The sequence below is a fragment of the Lonchura striata genome, unplaced genomic scaffold (assembly GCF_046129695.1).
Source record: "Lonchura striata isolate bLonStr1 unplaced genomic scaffold, bLonStr1.mat Scaffold_145, whole genome shotgun sequence".
NCBI lineage: Eukaryota > Metazoa > Chordata > Aves > Passeriformes > Estrildidae > Lonchura > Lonchura striata.
In genome coordinates this window covers 172537-193867 of record NW_027461096.1, presented here as the reverse complement: position 1 = coordinate 193867, position 21331 = coordinate 172537, and the positions used below count along the sequence as shown (strand labels likewise).

General features: G+C 42.9%; 2 long non-coding RNA genes across 3 annotated transcripts in view; one reads left to right on the top strand and one right to left on the bottom strand.

Annotated features, from left to right (window-relative positions):
* Positions 1-21331, bottom strand: part of LOC144248465 (uncharacterized) — a 43589-nt gene that overhangs the window by 6855 nt on the left and 15403 nt on the right. The gene's annotated exons all lie outside the window — the stretch shown is intronic.
* Positions 7424-18219, top strand: LOC144248469 (uncharacterized). Of its 2 annotated transcripts, XR_013341751.1 has the most exons (5): positions 7424-8007; positions 15306-15369; positions 15668-15745; positions 16289-16465; positions 16920-18219. It is a non-coding gene; the product is annotated as an uncharacterized LOC144248469 (long non-coding RNA). The 2 variants fall into 2 exon arrangements; XR_013341750.1 differs by having other exon boundaries at positions 7433-8007; positions 16289-18219.

The window sequence follows — 21331 nt, the reverse complement described above, 5'->3', positions numbered from 1 at the left end:
TTCATTTTGGGGTTAATTTGTAATTATTTTTAAGGTTTTAGGGCGATTGAGATTTTTTTTTATATGGATGTCCTGTATGATAACAGTTAATTTATTTGCTTTATGTGGCATTGATGGAAGGGTAGAGGACATTTTTGTATAGAATGTGTATTTTAATCATAGTACTAAAATAATACCATGGTAAGAGGGGCTGTGTTTTATTGTTTGTTTCTGAGGTGGTTTGGCATTTTCTTATAGGTTGGGGTTTTTTTTGTTGGCTCGTGGAGCCATTCTGGCTGTTTTTGATGAAATTGGTGGGACTTTGATGCTTTTTGATTTTGCTTTTTTTTTTTTTTTTTTCCTTTTTTGTGGTATAATAGTCTTTTAGAAGAATATTTTTGTTATACTTTTCATCTAATGATGTTGGATTATTACAGATGTTTTGGAGCTTTATTTTTTTGAAGTTTCATTTGGATGAATTTATGCTGGATGGTAGGACTGTGTTTTTATTTTTGGGGCAGTTGGTTGTAGGTGTATTGTATGTTTTTCAAGTGAAAGTAAATCGAGGCTTGTATTTGGTTGTTAGAGGAATGGAGAAAAATGTTTTGGTGATGTTAACAGTGGTGTGTTTTGGGGTTTTTGATTTATAGTAAGTCTGGTACAGTAGTGTTTAATGGTGGAGTTCTTTAGGGTATGATAGTTTATAGTTAATTCTTACTGGTTTTAGATTTGTGTGTAGGTTAGAGGAGGTTATTGAAGGGTAAGTGGGTGTTTTAGATGAGTTTTAGTGTTTCAGTTTATAGAGCATTTTTTGGATGGGAGTTACAGTATTTTGAGTTGTTTGGTGTCGCTGGTGATGTATTGTTGAGGTGGTAAGAAGTATTTGTTGGGTTTTTTTAAAGAAGGTTTATTGTAGATAGTTTTAGATAGTTGTGGTGGGTTGCTTGATTGTTTTATGTTTTTTAGCCTTTTTGTAGTTATTTGAAATATGTTAGAGTTTTTTGGGTTTATTGAAATACTTGATTTTGAGGAAGTTCCTGTTTAGAATGTATGAATTTTTCTTGGCTTAAAATAAAAAATTTATATTCTAGTTATAGTGAGGATTATTTTTTTTCTTTTCTTACTGCTATATTTTGTGATATTTGTGTTAGGTTGGTAGTAGGGATAGCTTTACTTTTATACGTTGAAACGAGGGTAGTGCGTACTGGTGTTCATAAAGGTTTAATATTTTTATGGTTCTGATGTGTTAGGTTAATGAATTTATAACGTTTACAAGACTTTTTTTTGTTTTTATTTCAATACAGGCAGGGTTTTCTTAGTTTTCAGGATTTGTTTGGCATAGATTTTAGAGGCGTTATTGAGGGGATAGGACAGGGTGTCTCTGTTAATCTATTTGGCAATTTGGATACTGGGTAAATAAAATTAATATTTTGGTAGAATTTTGGGGTTTTGTTAGTTTAATTATTTATGAATTTGTGTGCCTGCAGCTGTAGTGTCTCTGCTGCAAGTCTCAGTATCCATTCATGTTTGTGTGCGTTAGGCAGTCCACTCGTGTACCAGCGAGTCCCCCCTGCAAGCGGCCGCAGAGCCGCTCCTTCGCTCTCCTGGGAATTCGGGGAGCGGCACACGGCTCTGCGACGAAGCCTTGATCTTTGTCACTTGGAGGTGGCACCAGGGAGCCTCAGGAGCGGCCGAGGAGTTGCTGTAAGTGGGGGAACTACTAGTGAGGGGGACCAGGGTCCACTCGAGTTTTGGGAACGCCGCCTCACCTCGCCTGCTCTTCAGCCAGGCAGACCCTGCCAGGAGGGCGTGGGCGAAGCGTGCGGCCCGAGGAGCCCGGCGTTCTCAAGAGAATAATGGTGAGCAGCAGAATTGCTGAGTTGTGGCTGCTGTGCGGCTGAGATCGTGCAGTGATGTTTGGTGTTCTCGATTGTAGCTGAGCACGGGACCACAGCCCAGTGACCATAGGACATTCCCCGCAGGCGAGGCAGCCTCCATTGCCAGGCGACGTGGATTCTCATCCCCAGATGCCAGAGAGATAAGTGGAGGGCTAAGGCCCGCAGAGGGGGTGAAAGTGGGGTGCTGGGAGGGCCTTTAGGATCAGGTTTGGGGGCAGGGATGTGCAAGAAGTGTCCCCTTAGGCCAGCTAAAGGGAAAGTGTCTGTTTTGATCACAGTGCTGAGGTGCTCAGGGCAGAGCAGTTCTGGTGTGTGTCCTGTCACTTGTCTCTGGTGCACTCTGTGTTCTTTGGGTCTCTCGGTCCTTTCTTCTCCTCAAAAGCTCTCTCTGCCTGTCCTGTGTCACGGGTGTCTGCACGTATTTGTCCCACAACTGCTCTGCCCTGCTGCATAGCCTGTAATAGAACAAGTCCTGGGGACTTGAAATTTGTCATTTGCAGGGTGTAGTTGGGCTCTAGATTGTATGGGGAGATTGACATAACATGTTTGGTGATGCTAAGTTGTCCTGCAGCCATTTGATACTAGTCCTAACTTCCTTTCAGATGCTGACAACTCCAATCAGTGGCAGAGAGCCCCCAGTCCTGAGTGAGGGTGTTGCCATGATCAGGTCAGTCATTGTTTGCATTTGCAGGGGCAGCCTAAAGGGTGACCGTGTTACAGCAGTGTTCTTTGCCTTTATTTTTAGGTGGTCCAGGCAGATAGCAGCAGTCAAGGCCAAGTGTGCCAGGTGAGCAGTGGACCAAAGCAGTTGTTTTTGCTCAGGTTTTAGTTTTTGGTGGAACTGTAAGCATCCACTGTTGTTTGTGTGCTTTAGGGAATCCACTCAGTGTACTCATACCTCTGTCTCCAACTGGCTGATGGACCGGGTTTCATGCACGTGTGGTCTTGCCAGAAGCATTACAGGACCCTGTGACAGAGCCTTCCAATTTTGCATTTCAAGGTCCCCTCCTGGTAACCCACAGGAATGGGCAAGGAGTTGTGGTGAGGCAGGGAAGAGGAGCGAGGGTACCCTCAAGTTGCAGCAATGCCATGTCACCTTGTCTGCCCTTAACCTAGGTGTGCCTTGAGATGACGGTGTCAGAATCCAAGCGCGCCTGAGGTGTGTGGCCCAAGACTTCTTGGGAGACGGTGAGTAGCAGAATTGTCAGGTTCTGGCCCATGTGCTGTTAAGGTGGTGCACTGACGTTTGGTTTTCTTTCTCTTGGCAGAGCAAGAGATAACAGCCTGGTGACAACTGGAACTTCCCAGACAGGCACGAGGCCTCGTTCTGCACCTGATGGGGATTTGCATCCCCAGATATGTGCAAGATAAGTGGAGACCTACAACCCACAGAGGGGATGGAAGAGAGGTGCCAGGTTGGGACTCCCCAGGAGGGGTTTTTGAGTCAGTTTTGGAGATGGGGATGTCCAAGAAGTGTCTCCTAAGGCCAGCTAAAGGGAAAGTGTCTGTTTTGATCACAGTGCTGAGGTGCTCAGGGCAGAGCAGTTCTGGTGTGTGTCCTGTCACTTGTCTCTGGTGCACTCTGTGTTCTTTGGGTCTCTCAGCTCTTTCTTCTCCTCAAAAGCTCTCTCTCCCTGTCCTGTGTCATGGGTGTCTGCACGTATTTGTCCCACAACTGCTCTGCCCTGCTGCATAGCCTGTAATAGCACAAGTCCTGGGGACTTGAAATTTGTCATTTGCAGGGTGTAGTTGGGCTCTTGATTGTATTAGGGGATTGCCTTAATATGTTTGGTGATGCTAAGTTGTCCTGCAGCCATTTGACACTAGTCCTAACTTCCTTTCAAGATGCTGACAACTCCAATCAGTGGCAGAGAGCCCCAGTCCTGGGTGAGGGTGTTGCCATGATCAGGTCAGTCATTGTTTGCATTTGCAGGGGCAGCCTAAAGGGTGACCGTGTTACAGCAGTGTTCTTTGCCTTTATTTTTAGGTGGTCCAGACAGATAGCAGCAGTCAAGGCCGAGTGTCCAAGGTGAGCAGTGGACAGGAACAGTTGGTTTTGCTCAGGTCTCAATTTTTGGTGCAATTCTAAGCATTTATTCTTGATTTTGTGCTTTAGGGAATCAACTCTGAGTGCGCATACCTCCGTTACCAACTGGCTGATGGACCAGGTTTCATGCCCTTGTGATCTCGCTGGAAGCATTACAGGACCCTCTGATGGAGCCTTCCAATCCTGCATGTCAAGGTCCCATCCTGGTAGCCCTGAGGGAATGGCCAAAGTGTTGCGGTGAGTCGGGGGGGAATGAGATTCCACTCGTGTTTCAGCAATGCCATGTTGCCTTGTCTCCACTTAACCTAGGTGTCCCCTGCGATGACGGTGTCAGAATCCAAGCACGCCCAAAGTGTGAGGGCCAAGAACCCGGGCATTCTGAGGAGGATGGTGAGTAGCAGATTTACCAGGTTTTGGCCGATGTGCTGTTCAGATTGTGCACTGATGTTTAGTTTTCTTTCCCTTGGCAGACCAAGAGGTGACAGCTGGAACTTACCAGACAGGGAGATGGCGTTCTTCTGCACCCAACAGGGATTTGCATCCCCAGATATGTGCAAGATAAGTGGAGGGTTATGACCCACCGAGGGGCGTGATAAGCGAGGTGCCAGGTTGGGACTCCCCAGGAGGGGTTTTTCAGTCAGTTTGGAATTGGGGACGTCCAAGAAGTGTCTCCTTAGACCATCTAAAGGCGAAAAGTGTCTGTTTTGACCTTAGTGCTGAGGCATGCAGGGCAGAGCAGTTCCGATGAGTGTCCTGTCACATGTCTCTGGTGCACTCTGTGTTGTTTGGGTCTCTCGGTCCTTGCAGATATTCTTCTCATCAAGAGCTCTCTCTCCCTGTCCTGTCCCCTGGTTTGTCACATCCTGTCCTGTGTCACAGGTGTCTGCACGTATTTGTCCCACAGCTGCTCTGCCCTGCTGCATAGCCTGTAATAACACAAGTCCTGGGGACTTGAAATTTGTCATTTGCAGGGTGTAGTTGGGCTCTAGATTGTATGGGGAGATTGACATAACATGTTTGGTGATGCTAAGTTGTCCTGCAGCCATTTGACACTAGTCCTAACTTCCTTTCACATGAAGACAGTTCGAATCTGTGGCAGAGAGCCCCAGTTCTGGAGGAGGGTTTTCCCATGATCAGGTCAGTCATTGTTTGCACTTGCAGGAGCAGCCTAAATGGTAACCGTGTTACAGCAGTGTTCTTTGCCTTTATTTTTAGGTGGTCCAGGCAGATAGCAGCAGTCAAGGCCAAGTGTGCCAGGTGAGCAGTGGACCAAAGCAGTTGTTTTTGCTCAGCTTTTGGTGGAACTGTAAGCATCCACTGTTGTTTGTGTGCTTTAGGGAATCCACTCAGTGTACTCATACCTCTGTCTCCAACTGGCTGATGGACCAGGTTTCATGCACGTGTGGTCTTGCCAGAAGCATTACAGGACCCTGTGACAGAGCCTTCCAATTTTGCATTTCAAGGTCCCCTCCTGGTAACCCACAGGAATGGGCAAGGAGTTGTGGTGAGGCAGGGAAGAGGAGCGAGGGTACCCTCAAGTTGCAGCAATGCCATGTCACCTTGTCTGCCCTTAACCTAGGTGTGCCTTGAGATGACGGTGTCAGAATCCAAGCGCGCCTGAGGTGTGTGGCCCAAGACTTCTTGGGAGACGGTGAGTAGCAGAATTGTCAGGTTCTGGCCCATGTGCTGTTAAGGTGGTGCACTGACGTTTGGTTTTCTTTCTCTTGGCAGAGCAAGAGATAACAGCCTGGTGACAACTGGAACTTCCCAGACAGGCACGAGGCCTCGTTCTGCCCCTGATGGGGATTTGCATCCCCAGATATGTGCAAGATAAGTGGAGAGCTACAACCCACAGAGGGGATGGAAGAGAGGTGCCAGGTTGGGACTCCCCAGGAGGGGTTTTTGAGTCAGTTTTGGAGATGGGGATGTCCAAGAAGTGTCTCCTAAGGCCAGCTAAAGGGAAAGTGTCTGTTTTGATCACAGTGCTGAGGTGCTCAGGGCAGAGCAGTTCTGGTGTGTGTCCTGTCACTTGTCTCTGGTGCACTCTGTGTTCTTTGGGTCTCTCGGTCCTTTCTTCTCCTCAAAAGCTCTCTCTGCCTGTCCTGTGTCACGGGTGTCTGCACGTATTTGTCCCACAACTGCTCTGCCCTGCTGCATAGCCTGTAATAGCACAAGTCCTGGGGACTTGAAATTTGTCATTTGCAGGGTGTAGTTGGGCTCTAGATTGTATGGGGAGATTGACATAACATGTTTGGTGCTGTTAAGTTGTCCTGCAGCAGTTTGACACTAGTCCTAACTTCCTTTCAGATACAGACAGTTCAGGTCAGTGGCAGAGAGCCCCAGTCCTTGGGTGAGGGTGTTGCCATGATCAGGTCAGTCATTGTTTGCATTTGCAGGGGAAGCCTAAAGGGTGACTGTGTTACAGCAGTGTTCTTTGCCTTTATTTTTAGGAGGTCCAGGCAGGTAGCAGCAGTCAAGGCCCTGTGTGCCAGGTGAGCAGTGGACAGAAGCAGTTGTTCTTGCTCAGGTTTCAGGTTTTGGTGCAATTGTAAGCATCCATTGTTGTTTGTGTGCTTTAGGGAATCCACTCAGAGTATGCCAAGCCCCTGTCACCAACAGCTGATGGCCTGGATTTCCTGTGCTTGTGAGCTCTCAGGAAGTATTGCAGGACTCTGTGATGAAGCCTTGAAATTTTGTATTTCAAGATTGCATCAGAGTTGCCTTTGGCAATGGCTGAGGAGTTGCGGTGAGTCGCCGAGGTAGGGAGGGGGAGCCAAGGTCCACTCGTGTTTCAGCAATGCCGAGTCTCTTTGTCTCTTCTTAACCCAGGCAGACCCTGCGATGACGGTGGCAGCCTCTGAGCCTGGCCAAAGTGTGCGGCCCGAGCGTTCTCAGGAGAACGGTGAGTAGCAGGATTGCTGGGTTTTGTCCATTGTGCAGCTAAGATCATGCAGTGATGTTTGGTGTTCTCGATTGTAGCTGAGCACGGGACCACAGCCCAGTGACCATAGGACATTCCCCGCAGGCGAGGCAGCCTCCATTGCCAGGCGACGTGGATTCTCATCCCCAGATGCCAGAGAGATAAGTGGAGGGCTAAGGCCCGCAAGGGGGTGAAAGCGGGGTGCTGGGAGGGCCTTTAGGATCAGGTTTGGGGGCAGGGATGTGCAAGAAGTGTCCCCTTAGGCCAGCTAAAGGGAAAGTGTCTGTTTTGATCACAGTGCTGAGGTGCTCAGGGCAGAGCAGTTCTGGTGTGTGTCCTGTCACTTGTCTCTGGTGCACTCTGTTCTTTGGGTCTCTCGGTCCTTTCTTCTCCTCAAAAGCTCTCTCTCCCTGTCCTGTGTCACGGGTGTCTGCACGTATTTGTCCCACAACTGCTCTGCCCTGCTGCATAGCCTGTAATAGCACAAGTCCTGGGGACTTGAAATTTGTCATTTGCAGGGTGTAGTTGGGCTCTAGATTGTATGGGGAGATTGACATAACATGTTTGGTGATGCTAAGTTGTCTTGCAGCCGTTTGACACTAGTCCTAACTTCCTTTCAGATGCTGACAACTCCAATCAGTGGCAGAGAGTCCCAGTCCTGGGGGCGGGTTTTCTTGTATCTTGTATCTCTGTCGGCTTACATTGTATGCACTTATGTTGCACCTACCTGTGTCGGCTTCTATTGTATGTGTGTATGTTGCGCCTACCTATGTTGTCTTATATTGTTTGTGCTTATACTGTATGTACCTACGTTGCCTTATGTTGTTTGTGCTTATACTGTATGTACCTACGATGGCTTATGTTGTATGCACCTCTGTTGTGGCAATTGTGATTGGAGCTGCCTTGCCCGGGCACGTAGTCACGCTCAGGTAGAGCAGTTATAAAGCTTTGCCGTTCATCTGTTCTCTACGGGGTTTGGGGTACAACACTGATGGGCCCAGAGTTGGTATAGCTCCTAGCTCTCAGATAGTCAGTCACTGACCGCCTCCCCTTGTCTCGTAGGTCCCCGGGTCCCTACAGAATTTCCTGGAATCTACCATTTGACATGGAGGTCCTGCGGTCAGAAGAAGCGTTTAAGCATATTCTTCAGTGCAGCGTTTCACGTAAGGGTGGCAGCCAGCGTGTCAGCAGAAGAATGTGTGAGAGTGTGACTGTCTGTGTCTGTCTGTGAGAGTTTGTGTGTGCTTGTGTCTGCAGCTGTGTGTGTGTGTGTGTGTGTGGAGCAGTTCCAACCTTGTGTGTATGGCCTTTGCCTTTCAGGGGGGGTTTTCATCAGGCAGGAGGATTTTTTGGGAGTCTCTGGAGCGAGTTGCCGTGAATGTGAGTTTGTGCGTAACGCGAAGGGGGCGTGCACGTCGGCGGAGCGTTTTGCGCCGTTTTTGTTCCGGGTGCGTCATAACAATAAAAGTGTTGTGGACTTTTCTGAAATGGAGACACGGTTATATTGTGTCAATATGTATTTTCCTTGTAATACATTATATTGTTCTGTCTTTGCAGTTGTTCCTGTATTTTGATGTATTTTGCTATATGTAAATTGGACTTGTACTTGTGTGCCTAGGTATGATGTATTCTTTGTTGTATTTGTCTCTGTACTTGCATTTGTATGCATTGTTTCCCTGTGTATTGCTGAAGTTTAAATTAAGGGAATAAAGATTAATCAGCCCTAATAATGATGCCTCTTACCCTCTGTCCTGCCCACCATTCATCTCCTGTCTTTCTTTGGTGTGGTTGAGTCGTATCATTCTCACCCTTTTTCTCCCTTTGCCTCTTACTTTCCTCTTTAGTCTATTCCTCACTTTATCCTTCCATGTGTAACTCTTTGTCTCTGGCTGTGTTTTCCTTTGTTTCCATTTCTAAGACATCTCTATGTTTCTCTAACCCTATTTCCTTCTCACCCTGTCTATTTTCTTCCATTCCTCTACATGTATTTCCCCATGTCTCTTTGTCTCTTTCAATCTAGGTTTCACTATGTTTTCTTCTTTTTTTTCTCTTTGTCAGCCTTTGTCTTTCTAACACTTGCTATCATTGTCTTTGTCTCTAACCCTTTTTACTTTTCTGTCCAACTTTAACTTTTTTGTCTAACTCTCTATTTCTTTCTCTCTTGAACCCTACCTTGTGTTCAGTCTCTCCATTTGTTTTCCTGTAGGTTTTCAGCTCTATTTCTTCTTTTTCTTGTCTATTTGCTTTTCTCTTTCATTTCAAGTGCTTCCTTTTCTGATTGTCTTTCACTCTTTTTCTCTTTACCCCACCTTTCTTTCCTCTTTCTCTGCCTTTCTCTTTCTAATCTGACTTTTTTGGTTTTTCTTTTTATCTCTGACTCTTATTTTTCTTGCTTTGTTTTCTTCTTACTCTCTCCTCTTCCTTTTCTTCTCAGTCTTTCTTCTTCTCACTCTCTCCTCTTCCTTTTCTTCTCAGTCTTTCTTCTTCTCACTCTCTCCTCTTCCTTTTCTTCTCAGTCTTTCTTCTTCTCACTCTCTCCTCTTCCTTTTCTTCTCAGTTTTTCTTCTCACTCTCTCCTCTTTCTTCTCACTCTCTCCTCTTTCTTCTCACTCTCTCCTCTTTCTTCTCACTCTCTCCTCTTTTTCTTCCTCTTACGCTCTCCTCCTCCCTCTCTCCTCTTACTCTTCCTCTTACGCTCTCCTCCTCACTCTCTCCTCTTTTTCTTCCTCTTACGCTCTCCTCCTCACTCTCTCCTCTTTTTCTTCCTCTTAGGCTAAATACTTGTATCAAACATTTTAAACAGCTCTTTTATACAGAAGTGAATACATTAAAAGAGAAAGGGAAAGAAAATAACTGGTAATATATTTCAAAAGTCAAACCAGTATTTAATTTCTGCATCAAGTATTGCAATCAAAGACACCTAAAAGATTCACCTTTCCATAAAATCAAGGTTTTAGTTATTGAGATGGTGGTTTACTTATTTAGGTGGTTGTTTTTTGTCCTTCTAACAGCTTGTATTTTTAACTGTTTAGTCCATCAGCAGACAGACACCCTGTCCATCTTAACAGGCCATAAAAATAGTGCAGGTGATGACATTGGTTAGCAACCTTTTCTTCATCATCATCATCATCATCTCACATTAACCTAGAGAGACGAAAGGCACAAGGAATTCAAATTATTAGCTTTGAGAACTGAAATAAAAATCTTCTTTCTACAATTAGCCTACATATAGTGGCATTAGAAATACCACTTTAAGTTCTGAAAGTACCGGAAGGAATTTATACCCAAAGGATCCTAATTCTTTGGTAAGTCAAAACTGCCATTTGTACCTGTGAACACTATCACTTGGAGAAAATGCAACACTTAGGAAGAGTTTTAATTGTTTTTTTCATTACTTGACTGTGTCATTTTTTCTGAAGTTTTTACAGCTTCTTGCATTCAAATGAAGGAAGATTAAGGCTGGCTGGTTAAGGTTGTAATGCAGCATTTCAAAGTAATATTTGTGAAGATGTACTAGAAACTGCATTGCTTAGAAACCTATTATTTCAGTAATCCTTTCTCAGAACTTCACAAAGGTCCTCTTATTGTGTCTCTGATAAATAAAATGTGATTTCTATTTAGAAAGAATTAAGGTAGTGAAGACTAACTAGAGAAGAACATGCAACCTTATAGATACTGAGGCAAAAAATAAAGCAAAATGGTTAGTTGCTGGTTCCAACTGGTATTTTTAAGTCTGTATGGCTAAGCATCTCTATCTTAAATTTGTGATCTTTCTGCAATTTTGTATTTATGGGGCTTATGCCTGTTCAGAGTAATTAGTGTCATTTACATTAGAACAAATACTGAAATACAAAAAATGAAAAGTTATTGGCAAATGGGATACAGAGTAGCAAATCTGGAAATTAGACGCTGCTGATATTTATCTGTAATGAAATTTGGCATAGGACCAGCAATAGCCAGAAGTAGGTAGAATATCCTGTGATACAGCATCTGAAATTCATCAAAACCCCCCCTCCAAATTACCTTTGGTATTGTAAAAGTTTCCATTCTTTTTATTATTTGTACTTTATTAGAGGCATCTTGTCAGTACTACTTTTTCTTAGCCTTATCCGGAGATGCTTTCTTATGTCTGACTCCTGAAAGTCTCTGTGCAGAACCAGAGTTCTGCAGAGCTTTTCCCCCTGTATTCCTTCCCTTTTCTGTCTTCCCAAAAGCTTTTGGGATTATGGCTTTTACACCATAATTTACTTAATTGCCTTTTCGTGTCAGAGAATTCTTATGCATATAACATCTCATTTTTAACTACCTGCTTGGTATTGCTACAACATCAAAGAACTTATAAAATTATTCTTTGTTCTCTTATTAGATTTTTTGCTTTGTCCTTACAGAATCTTCTCTGATAAATAGAAGTGGTAGTGCTTTTTATTTACTGCCTTAATTTCCTGCAATAAAAAAACACTCCATGTTCATTAATCATTCAACGACAAAGGGTATTCTGTATTGGAGCCAAAATTGTATACGTTTCTAAGCAACTACAGCATTTTGCTTTATTTTCTTAAATCTGTTTCAGAGCTTTGATCAAATTGCACTCTCCAATTGTTTTCCAAAGGGTGTAATAAGAGAAAAAAATAACCATTTTTATAACGAAATTTCAAGCCAATAAAATCCTTAAAGGAAATTTGATTCTGTAAATGAGGACTAGGAAGAGGAAGGTCATAAGAAGTTACATCATCTGAGTTTAACCATCCCCTTAGCACACTGATCTAAAACAGGAAAAGCGTATGAAAAACTGCAGAGGTGTCTTCTGAGAAGGTATATGCACATTTCACATACTTCTTGTTCTGTATCTTTCTTCTAAACAGTGATTAAAGCAGCTCCCAGTACAGATCTGTAACAAATTCATGAGCAAATCTGATAAGACGTGTCTTTGAGTAAACTGTGAACCTAACCTGACAACTAAGATAACTAGTTTGTCAGTTGATCTAACCGCACCATTCTTTTCTCCTGTATCTGGTTTCTTTTCTTCAGAATTAACCCAGTACTTTCTCCCCCATCGTGCTTTACAAACAACCTCCCTATCTGCTTTTTGTGCCCTATGAAGCCAAGAGGAGCAGTGATGCACAGGAACACTGAAACTCCAATGTCTGGTCAACTAAATCTGGATGATGCTCTTTAGGAGCAGCAGAATGATTTTCTAACTGCAAAAACTGTTATAATACCACTTATTTAAACTTGATTTCCTGTTCACTTGTGAATTGATTATTTGACCTTAAATTGTTATGGTTTTTTTGACCATAAAGCCAGTTCTGATTTGCTGAGTTGATGCCGTAGAAAATACTTATATTTACATGGTTCAGCTGTTCGCAGGTAAAGTTGCATGATTCAATAGCCACTGGACATGCTGAGTTCTGACTGGCGTGTTAAAATTTTTCTAATATGTGGGAACTCAAAATGTCTCTCAGACATTTTTAGAGGTTCCAGGCCTTGGTCAGAGGCATTCTAGACCCTGGCAGACAGCTGAAAAACAGCTGTGATTTTGAGTTTGAGCCATGGAATGAATTGCCAACTTTGGAGGTGGAACAAGCAATCACAAAAGGTTAGATAGTATAGTAAAAGTAGTTACAAAGTAGAGGGGAAATTTTTTTAGTATTGTACAGGGGGGTTTTAACGCATGTACATGGGGGTCAGAAGTTCTAAGATGGAGGAAAGTGGGCTGATCCTGTTCTTCCTCCTTCTTTTTCCTTACCTCCATGTTCTTGGTGATGTTGGCACTCACAGATTGGTTTAGAGTAGAAAAACACTTGGCAACGTAGGTAGTAGGTATTGGGGAATAATTATAAACGTGTTATACGTAATATATCTTATAAAAGATAGCAGCAGCCCTGGGCGGAGAGGGAGACGAAGAAGGCAGCAGATCGAGAGGATGTCAGGGGCTGTGTGTGCCTCTACCCAGGCCGCTGATCAAACAGCCGCAGTCCAAGAACATAATCTGTTAGATAACTAGCGATAAACTGCCTTGAGACCGAACAGCTAAAGCCTGCGGAGTTTTTCTTTGGAAGCACGGGTGGGAGGAGGAATTTCACCACCACATGAGACCCCAGAGCAAGGCCGGGGTTCTCACAGTAATAAAGATGCACCCTTTGTTTATCCACCTTTGTCATTTATACATCCAGCTGTGAAGCTCTCCAGCTTTGCAGTGCTGTTTACTAGGACAATTGAATACCATAACTTCCCAAATTTGGTGTACGTGACCAATCAATATGCAGATTTTATAGCCATAATTTCACACACAGATAATTTGTTAATTGGGCTGCATGCTAAGCTGAGGAAAGCAACACAGCAAATAGTTTTTGCTTTTTGATAGTTTCTGCCATGTCGAGCTCTCATTCTGTCCATTGGTAATGATTGTACCTCTCATGGGAGGAAATCTGACGGACAAACATACAAAACAATCCACTATTTGGCATAGAGGGAACTAACAACAATAGCCGAAGTTTAATATTTTGCTTCCTTTGTCACCTAAGGGTGTGGAAGGTATTCTAGTTCATTGAGTTTATATTCTGTCACTGATCTTTAGCTGAGGGACACAAAGATATATGTGTTATGCGTGTTTGCATATTTATGTGTTTATATATGCATGTAGATATAGACATATAAAAACACATAAATACACACAGGTGGGGGTGTATGTATATGTATGTATTTATATATATATATGCCTGAGGTCATATGTGTGTGGGATTCAGTTTGTGTTCTGTTAAACCCAGCCCTCTCTGTGTGTGTGTGTTTGCACCTCGTCCACAGGAGCTGGTTACAGTCCTGGCTATTGAACTGTTGTTGTTTTCAAGCTGTAATTTATTTGGTAATGATATACAATGTTTCACAGTGATAAGGAGTCAATAATGAATATGTTATGCTTTAACATCATAAAGACATCCTTAGGAAAAAGTCCCTGTCTTTCTCCAACAGTGATCCATATGGTGTGCTACTAAAAGGAGAAGATCTCTGAGTGAACAAATGTGAAATAGTACAGACTTAATCTTTATTGCTCTTTTCCTATCAAGATAGCCTTTGTTGTCTGGCCTATGAAGACACTGCAAGACTACTCACTCATACAGCATTGTTTTATTGTTCACTTTTATTTTCTCTAAAGCAGACCGGGGTTGTTTTTTTCTTTTTCCTTTGCATATGTCTTAAGAAGTTGACCTTTAGCTTTACTAATGCAATTAATAGTTTTTGCTTCCTATCTCCTATAAATGATGTTGGTGAAATAGGTCACCTGATTTCATGTTCTAGTAGGTACAGTCAGAGAAAATTCTGGCTATGTAAATTATCATATTTAATTAGCATTATTTCTATCCTCTTTATTACACATTTTGCAATACTATTGATTGTTGGACCTAGAGTATCTTTTGTGCTCAAGCCACACACCTAGAAGTCACCTAAATCTTCATTTTTTCTGAGGATAATTCAGCTTGGAATATTTTTTTTTAAATCTAGATTAAGAGTAAATAATTTAAATGGAAGTTTTGACAGGACCACACGTATAAGGTTTTGAAGTATTTCAAGACTACGAAAAATTGCTACCCTGTCATCTGACTTTTTAGTCTTTATCTAAGACATAAACCACGTGTTTGTTTGATGTTTGATTTTTTGTCATAAAAGGAGTAGGTGCTTTATCAATAGACTTTATTTTAATCAATACTGCCTTGATTATTCCCTACATGAATCCAATTTTTATTTCTACTGTCTAGAGTGGGAAAATATGAGAAAGAGTTCCCCACATCAAATCCATCTGCATCATCTCAGAGGCTGCCTTCAGTAGCTTAAACATGACTAAACCCCTCCCACTGTTACACTGGAAAGAGTCTTGCTGACTCAAAACTTTAAAAAAACCTTGTAGTTTTCACTCCATTTAAATGTGTCACTTTTAATAGCAAAACAAGTAGAGAAATTCCAATGTGAACTCATTTTAGAGCAATGACCAAGTATTATGAATATTTGACTGCATTTAATCTTTCAGTTCCTTTTCTTATTGCATCCTTAATCCTACTCCTGAAGGGACTTGGATTTAAATACAGTAGAATTTCCAGTGTTGAGCAAATCTCTGGTTTCATACCTGAAGATCTCCTTAGTTCAAAAATCCACTTTGTAATTAATTTTATTTATGCTGTGCAACTCTGCTTTCCCAGATATTAAAAAACATATTGGCAAAGAATATGACATTATTTCTTGAATAAAATGACAGGAAGTAATGCAGCAAGATTTTCTGCCTTGAGAGTCACCTGACTTCTCCATTCAGTGACTTTATATTCCTATTCAGGGATTATTATACCTAAGAGATCCAGAGTATAGCCAAGAGAATAGTAATAGAGAAGTTCTAACTAATGCTGATTTTCTACTGTTTGTTACTATTTCCTCACCCATAAAAGGCACTTGTAATTAATTTTCTGTTCCCTAGGACCACCTGTAGAAGTAAACTTCACTATTGGTGATGAGATTTAAACACGAAGAAAAAAAGCTGGGTAAGTATGAAGTTGTTAAACTCGCTGTCACAAGACTGTATTGTTGAAGACTGTTACAGGGATGATGGGAGTCTGGGATAAGTTTAGCTATGAAAACTTAGTTCCATTTCATTAAGTAGGCTTAAAAGAAGACCCAAATTGGGTTGGTTTTTTGCTGTTGTTGTTGGGGTTTTTTTGGTATTTTGGTTTTTTTTTGGTGGTTTTTTTTTTGGGTTTTTTTTTTTTTTTTTTTTTTTTTTTAAACGGAATATTTTTGGAAAAAATATGAAGTAGTTATCTCTGACATTTCTATTGACAGGTTGCCAAGACATGTCTGGGGAATCGTAATGATTCAACATCTCGTTTGGAAGCAGCAGAAACAGAGACAAGCTTTCAGGTATTCTCTTCCAGAGTAATTTGTGGGGTTTTACTAAAAAGTCTCATGAGATTCAGTTACTTAAAGTATACTTACACATTCTTCACCAAGTTCTGTCTCAAAAGAGAAGACTACTTAATTCAGACTTTGTCTGTGTCTGATTGCAATTGACCTGTTCAAAATGATTTCTGGCTGGTAACAACTTGCAAACTATGAAATATTTGGAAAGCTGGTAGTCAAATGAATTAGTAGTCAAATTACTTAATTTGACAGTGTGATGTGTATAGCCCTGGAAGCAGGAGTAAGGAGAGTTATCCAAAATAATTAAATATTAAATACCTATGTGGTTGTTTTCATACATATATACATAAAATATGCAGTGATATGAAGCTGTATGTAGCATCAGACTTGTATGGTTTTGCACTGTGAAGGTTGTTAATGATGCTTTCTTAGAGATCAGGACCCTTTTCTAGGGACAATTCCATTGCCATGGAATTTTAACAGACTTTTTTATTTCTGTTTATGTATATATGTATTCTATACACCATGTTTTTACCTTTACAGAAGTTTCACAGCCCTCCATGGACTAAACCTGAAGATGAAAAATCACCTGAAAAAAAAGAGAAAAAATACGTAGAATCAGTTAGTACACCAGAATAAAAACTCTAAATGCTGCTAACCTACATTGAAAAATGCCAATCACTTCATGTTCTGCTAGCACAAAGGCATGAAATGTCCCAGGTTTCTAAAGCATGCGTTTTTCACTATTCTATGAATGTCTGTAAATTAGTCTATAACAGACCATTTAGTACCTTCCAGCAATAATCCAAAATTGATGTTTGAAGAAGTGCTTTGTAAAGCAGTCCAGTTTTTGAACTCTTGTTCTACCTTATCAGTAATTGTATACTATAAATTACCTGTTTTGTAAACAACAGTCATTCTCAAGTATGTTTCTCACTGTTTTATTTCATGTAATTTTGTGGCAGATTCGGTTCTAATATTAAGAGGCAGTCAATGTGGAGGGGGGGAAGATATCTGTGTAACCATATTTGAAGTACAATCCTTAAGTGCAACTGCAAAAAGACAACTGTGTGTGTGTGGGGGGGGTCCATGTATGCTTACCTTTTAGTAATTCCATCTCAAATCTACTTACTTACACAATAAAATATGCTTATTGTGTTCTTTCTTTCCTCAGTGCTATCTTAACTAGTTCATTTTTGAACACTGAAAAGCTGACAGAATTGGATTTTAAGGGATGGAGATGGAGAGAATCATTACTTTAAGGATTCAAGCAAAAAAATGTGCAGGTGGTACTGAGTTACAGTGTCATAGCTTGGATGGCAGCCGTGGGAAGTCGGTTTCATCCCTTGTGTTTGTGCTGATCTCGACGGGATGGAATACACTTCCAAGGGGAAAGCCCTGTTTGGTCCACTACAGTTGGCCTTTGATCACTCCATCGGGGAGGATTGATTGGAATCAGCTCTGTCACTCATGGATTCTTTTCGTTTCTCCTTAGTCACACTCTATGACAAGAAAGCAGAAAAGAAAGGGAGAAGAGAGAATGTTTTTCTTTTTTGGGTGCATGTCATTGTTGGTCTAATTTAAGAATTCATATGCCATATCTTTTTGAGATGCAAATCTTTCAGGAATGGATGCAATGCTATCTATCCCTAGCAAGAAGTGTCTTAAGCATTTGTAACTTGTAAACTTCCACCTTTGTCTTAATGCACACCTCAGCACATTTTCAACTAGATTTGAAGTAGTTATAATAATTTACTTTGTCTTGCTTTGTATCAGTTTAAAAGCAAATAGACAAATCTTTTATTTGACTTAGTGATGCTCTGTCTTCAGTTTTAGCATTTAAGACTTTACCTCTCCTTCAACAGTCTCCTTCAATACCTCCTTGTCCTTGCTGGTGTGAAAAATGCATATTTTATGATTGGCTTTTCTCAAAGGCTATAATGAATATTATAAGTGTAATGTTAGAAAGTTATGCTGTGTTCATTTGCTTAAGTAGTGTGTTAAATACAGTTTTAGGTTCTAACATAATGTTAAAATAGAGACTATGTAGGTGGGGAAGTTTTTTTTTTAGGAATGAGATACTTACTTCAAAGAACACCTAAATCTTCCAAAGGAGAGGAATTTATGGCTTCTTATCAGAAGAAGCTAATTTCTTCAGGCCTTACTCGAAGACACCAAGGGATTAAAGGAAACAATTAACATACAACAAACAGAGTTTCTTGTTTAAAATAGAATGCATTCATAACCATAAAGGATATATAAATATGCAACAAGTATATTAGTTTAAGGGTGATTCCTTTATTCACAAGTCATGCTTTTCGTAGCTTAATGTCCGAGAACATCCGGACGTCCGTAATTCTTTACTTTTTTTATTGTCTTGTAATTGTCCTAACTCTAAGCTTTAGTACTCTAATGATATTATTATTTTTATAGCCATTTTATTATTATTAAACTTTTAAAATTTTAAAAACCAAGCGATTAGCGTTTTTTTTCACACTGGTATGAGTAATCTTTCACCCTGACATTTTGTATGTGCTCCTCTACTCAAAGATAGATAGTTGCAGTTTCTCTGCCTCGAGAAAACACAATTTTAAAAACTAAAAAACCTCATGAGCTGACCAAATGATGACAAAGTACGGCTTAAGACTATCCATGTGAAGAGTCAAAACACATGAAATCATGGCTACAAAGTTTATTTCTCTTGATTTCCTGATGCCCCTGGAATGATTTGGGTCTCAGGAGGCACCTGGGAGCCTCCGTTTGTGTCCTGGGCGGGGCCGTGGCTCTAAAAGGGGTAAAGGCTGGAGGAAGGGGGGTCCGGGGGGGAGAGGGAGCAGGGGCTGGGATCGGCGGTGCCCTGGGCATTTGCATCTGGGAGCGGCCGCCGGTTTCCCGATGGGAGCCCTGGAAACGGAGCTCGGAGTCCGTGAGAGATGCGAACGCTGCAGCTGGAGCGCTGAGAATGGAGGCTCTGCCGAGAATGTCGTCTGGTGAGTCTCCCGATGTCCCGTAGCTAATGCTGTGCTGGCACCGAGTCGCCTCATTGCGATTTAAACTCTCTTGAAAGACGCTGAAATTACAAACTGGACTACAACATGCGCGCGGGGAGCTTCGTGTCCCTAAGGAAATGCTTTAGGGATGTGCAGCTTCTGAGCTGCAGCAACAATCCCCGCTCCCACAGAAACCTGCTGGGCCGTGGTTCTAGGGCAAGGGTGCCAGAAATGTGGCACCTTCAGTGCCACCCTAACAGGGATTTCCCTGGGAGCTCTCAGGCTCGGGAGGAAATGGTGTTCCTGCCCCTCTGGGAAAGCAGGGAGCGGGATCGGTGCTGCAGCTGTGTCTTTTTCCCGCTCTCCGCAGCTGTTCCAAGGATGCCCTGGAGTGCTCTGGCTCACGGCAGGATAATCGATCCGTGTGCCTGGGTGCGCAGCTGGGTCAGTCACTGGGCTCCCGTGGAACCCCTGAGGTTGGAAAAGCCCTTCGTGCTGCTGAAATGGCCCCAGGACAAACCTTCCCAAGCTGGAAGCAAAGCCAGGGGCAGGGAGGGAAATCCAAGAGGGTGGTGGGAAGGGCTTTCTCCCAGCTCTGGACGCCCTCAAGGCAGGGGTGATTTCTAAGTGTTGTTAAATGCTGCAGCAGCTCTGTCCCTACGTGAGAGCTGCCTCAGCTTGGGCGAGTGTGAGGATGTCCAGCTCTTCCTCAGGGCTTGGAGCACGGCAGGGTGCAGAGCTCAGGTTAAATCTTGTTTAAACACTTTTAATATCAAAATGTATTAGAACAGAGACCGAGGAAATAACACACGAAAGTCTGTTGCAAGCATAGGTACCAGCTGCCTTTATTAAAGATCCACGTTGACGGATGTTTTGTCAGACCACTCTGAGGCCAGAATGTGTCCAAAAAGCTTCACTAACCCCTTGTTCTTCTGCTGGTAGGGCAGCGTCTGACCCCAGGTCTCGGGGGCTGCGTGGAGAGTCCTCCCTGGAGCAGGTTCACCCCGTGAGGATGAGCCACAGAGGTTCAGTTCTTGGAGCAGGTGAGGATCTCTTTTACTTAGTAATTGCTTTTGCTGGTTTTAATGTCACAGCTCCGGTGTTCCTTCAGGCATTGTGCCCTGCAACAGCACTCGCAGCTCCTGTGCTGGGCAGGGAGCAGTTCTGCTGTGGGAAATGGACTTGCAGAAAATTGTCAGAGTTTGACAGGAGGTTTACATAGTATGTATCTGAATGGAAAATTTGAGATAAGAAACGCTGACTTAGAAATGCCATGGAATAGGACATTGAGAGAGATAAATCTTCCTCACACAACGCACCAGTTTATCAGATTATGCCCTTTTCTGACCCAGAAATAAGGCAACTGAGAAGTGTTTTTAAAAACTTTTATTTCATTTTCAGTCTCACGTGAAGGGTGAGACAATACAGATGTTATAATTCATGCCACCGCAATCAGAAGCCAACTATTTCCTAATTACAATACATTATAAGCGTTTCTTGGCCTATTAGCTTTTGCTACACTATGCCTTAAAACCAATCATCTGAAATTACCCCTCATGAATCTTATTAGAGTGCATCTTTCATAGTTCTATTTCTCTAAAGTATCTAGTCTTATTTACAAACTCATCCTTTAAAACTTGTTTCCAGTTCCATTTCTCTCTCAACAGGGACGTGCAGTGAAGGACGGTGCAGCAGGGAAGGGGAGTCTTTACAAACTCTATCAGTATTTCTCCCAAAATTGGGAGAAATGGGGTGGAGCAGAGATGGGGGTGGTTTGGTTTTGTCTGGGCCGGTTATTCCTTGCGCAACGTTTTAAATCTGTTGTAGGATTTACTCTCCAGTATCTTTCTAACAAAAGCTGACAGAAATTTAGGTCCAGGGTTAGAAGTTGGGTCCATTCGCTGCAAAACCTTGCCCAGGCTGGAGGACCGGGGTGATGGCCGCTCTCAGCAAAGGTTACCTATGAATACCGTGTCAGATTTCCCTCGGTGCTGGGCAGGACAGGTGAGGGCTTGGATCAGGAATTCTGCAAACAAGGCCTGTGTGATGTTGGTTTCTTGTGTTTTTCAGGGCGCCAGGGCTGGCACAAGGCCTCGTGCAGGTGCCGCTCTGGCACGGGAGCTGTTGCCCTGTGGAGCCATTTTAAAGGTGTGATTATGGAACATTTTGGAGGCCGTTTCTGGAATTCCATTTGTAGCTGGATCTCGCTCCGAGTGCAGCGGTCCAGGTGAGGGTTCTGACCTCTCCAGACTTGTGCTCACCTTGGTACAGCCTGGAGCTGGAGCAGTTTTCCAGGGAAGTGGAGATGGCTGAGGACCGGCGCTCTGGGAAGCAGGGACCCGCTGGGATTTGCATTTGCAAAGCTGACGTAAAGTTTGTAAAAGCGGCCCGAAATTCTAATTCCTGCGGTTTCTGGGGAGGAGGTGCAGGTCACCCCGAGAGCGAGATCAGAACTCGTTTGTGGCGAGGAGTCTGAAGGTGCCACACCTGGCAGGAGCTGTGTGCTCGAGGCAGTCCCAGCCCCGGAGGGAGGCTGACGGGCTCTGCTCACGGCTGTCCCCAGCTGTCCCCAGCCCGCTGCTCAGCCCTGGAGCTG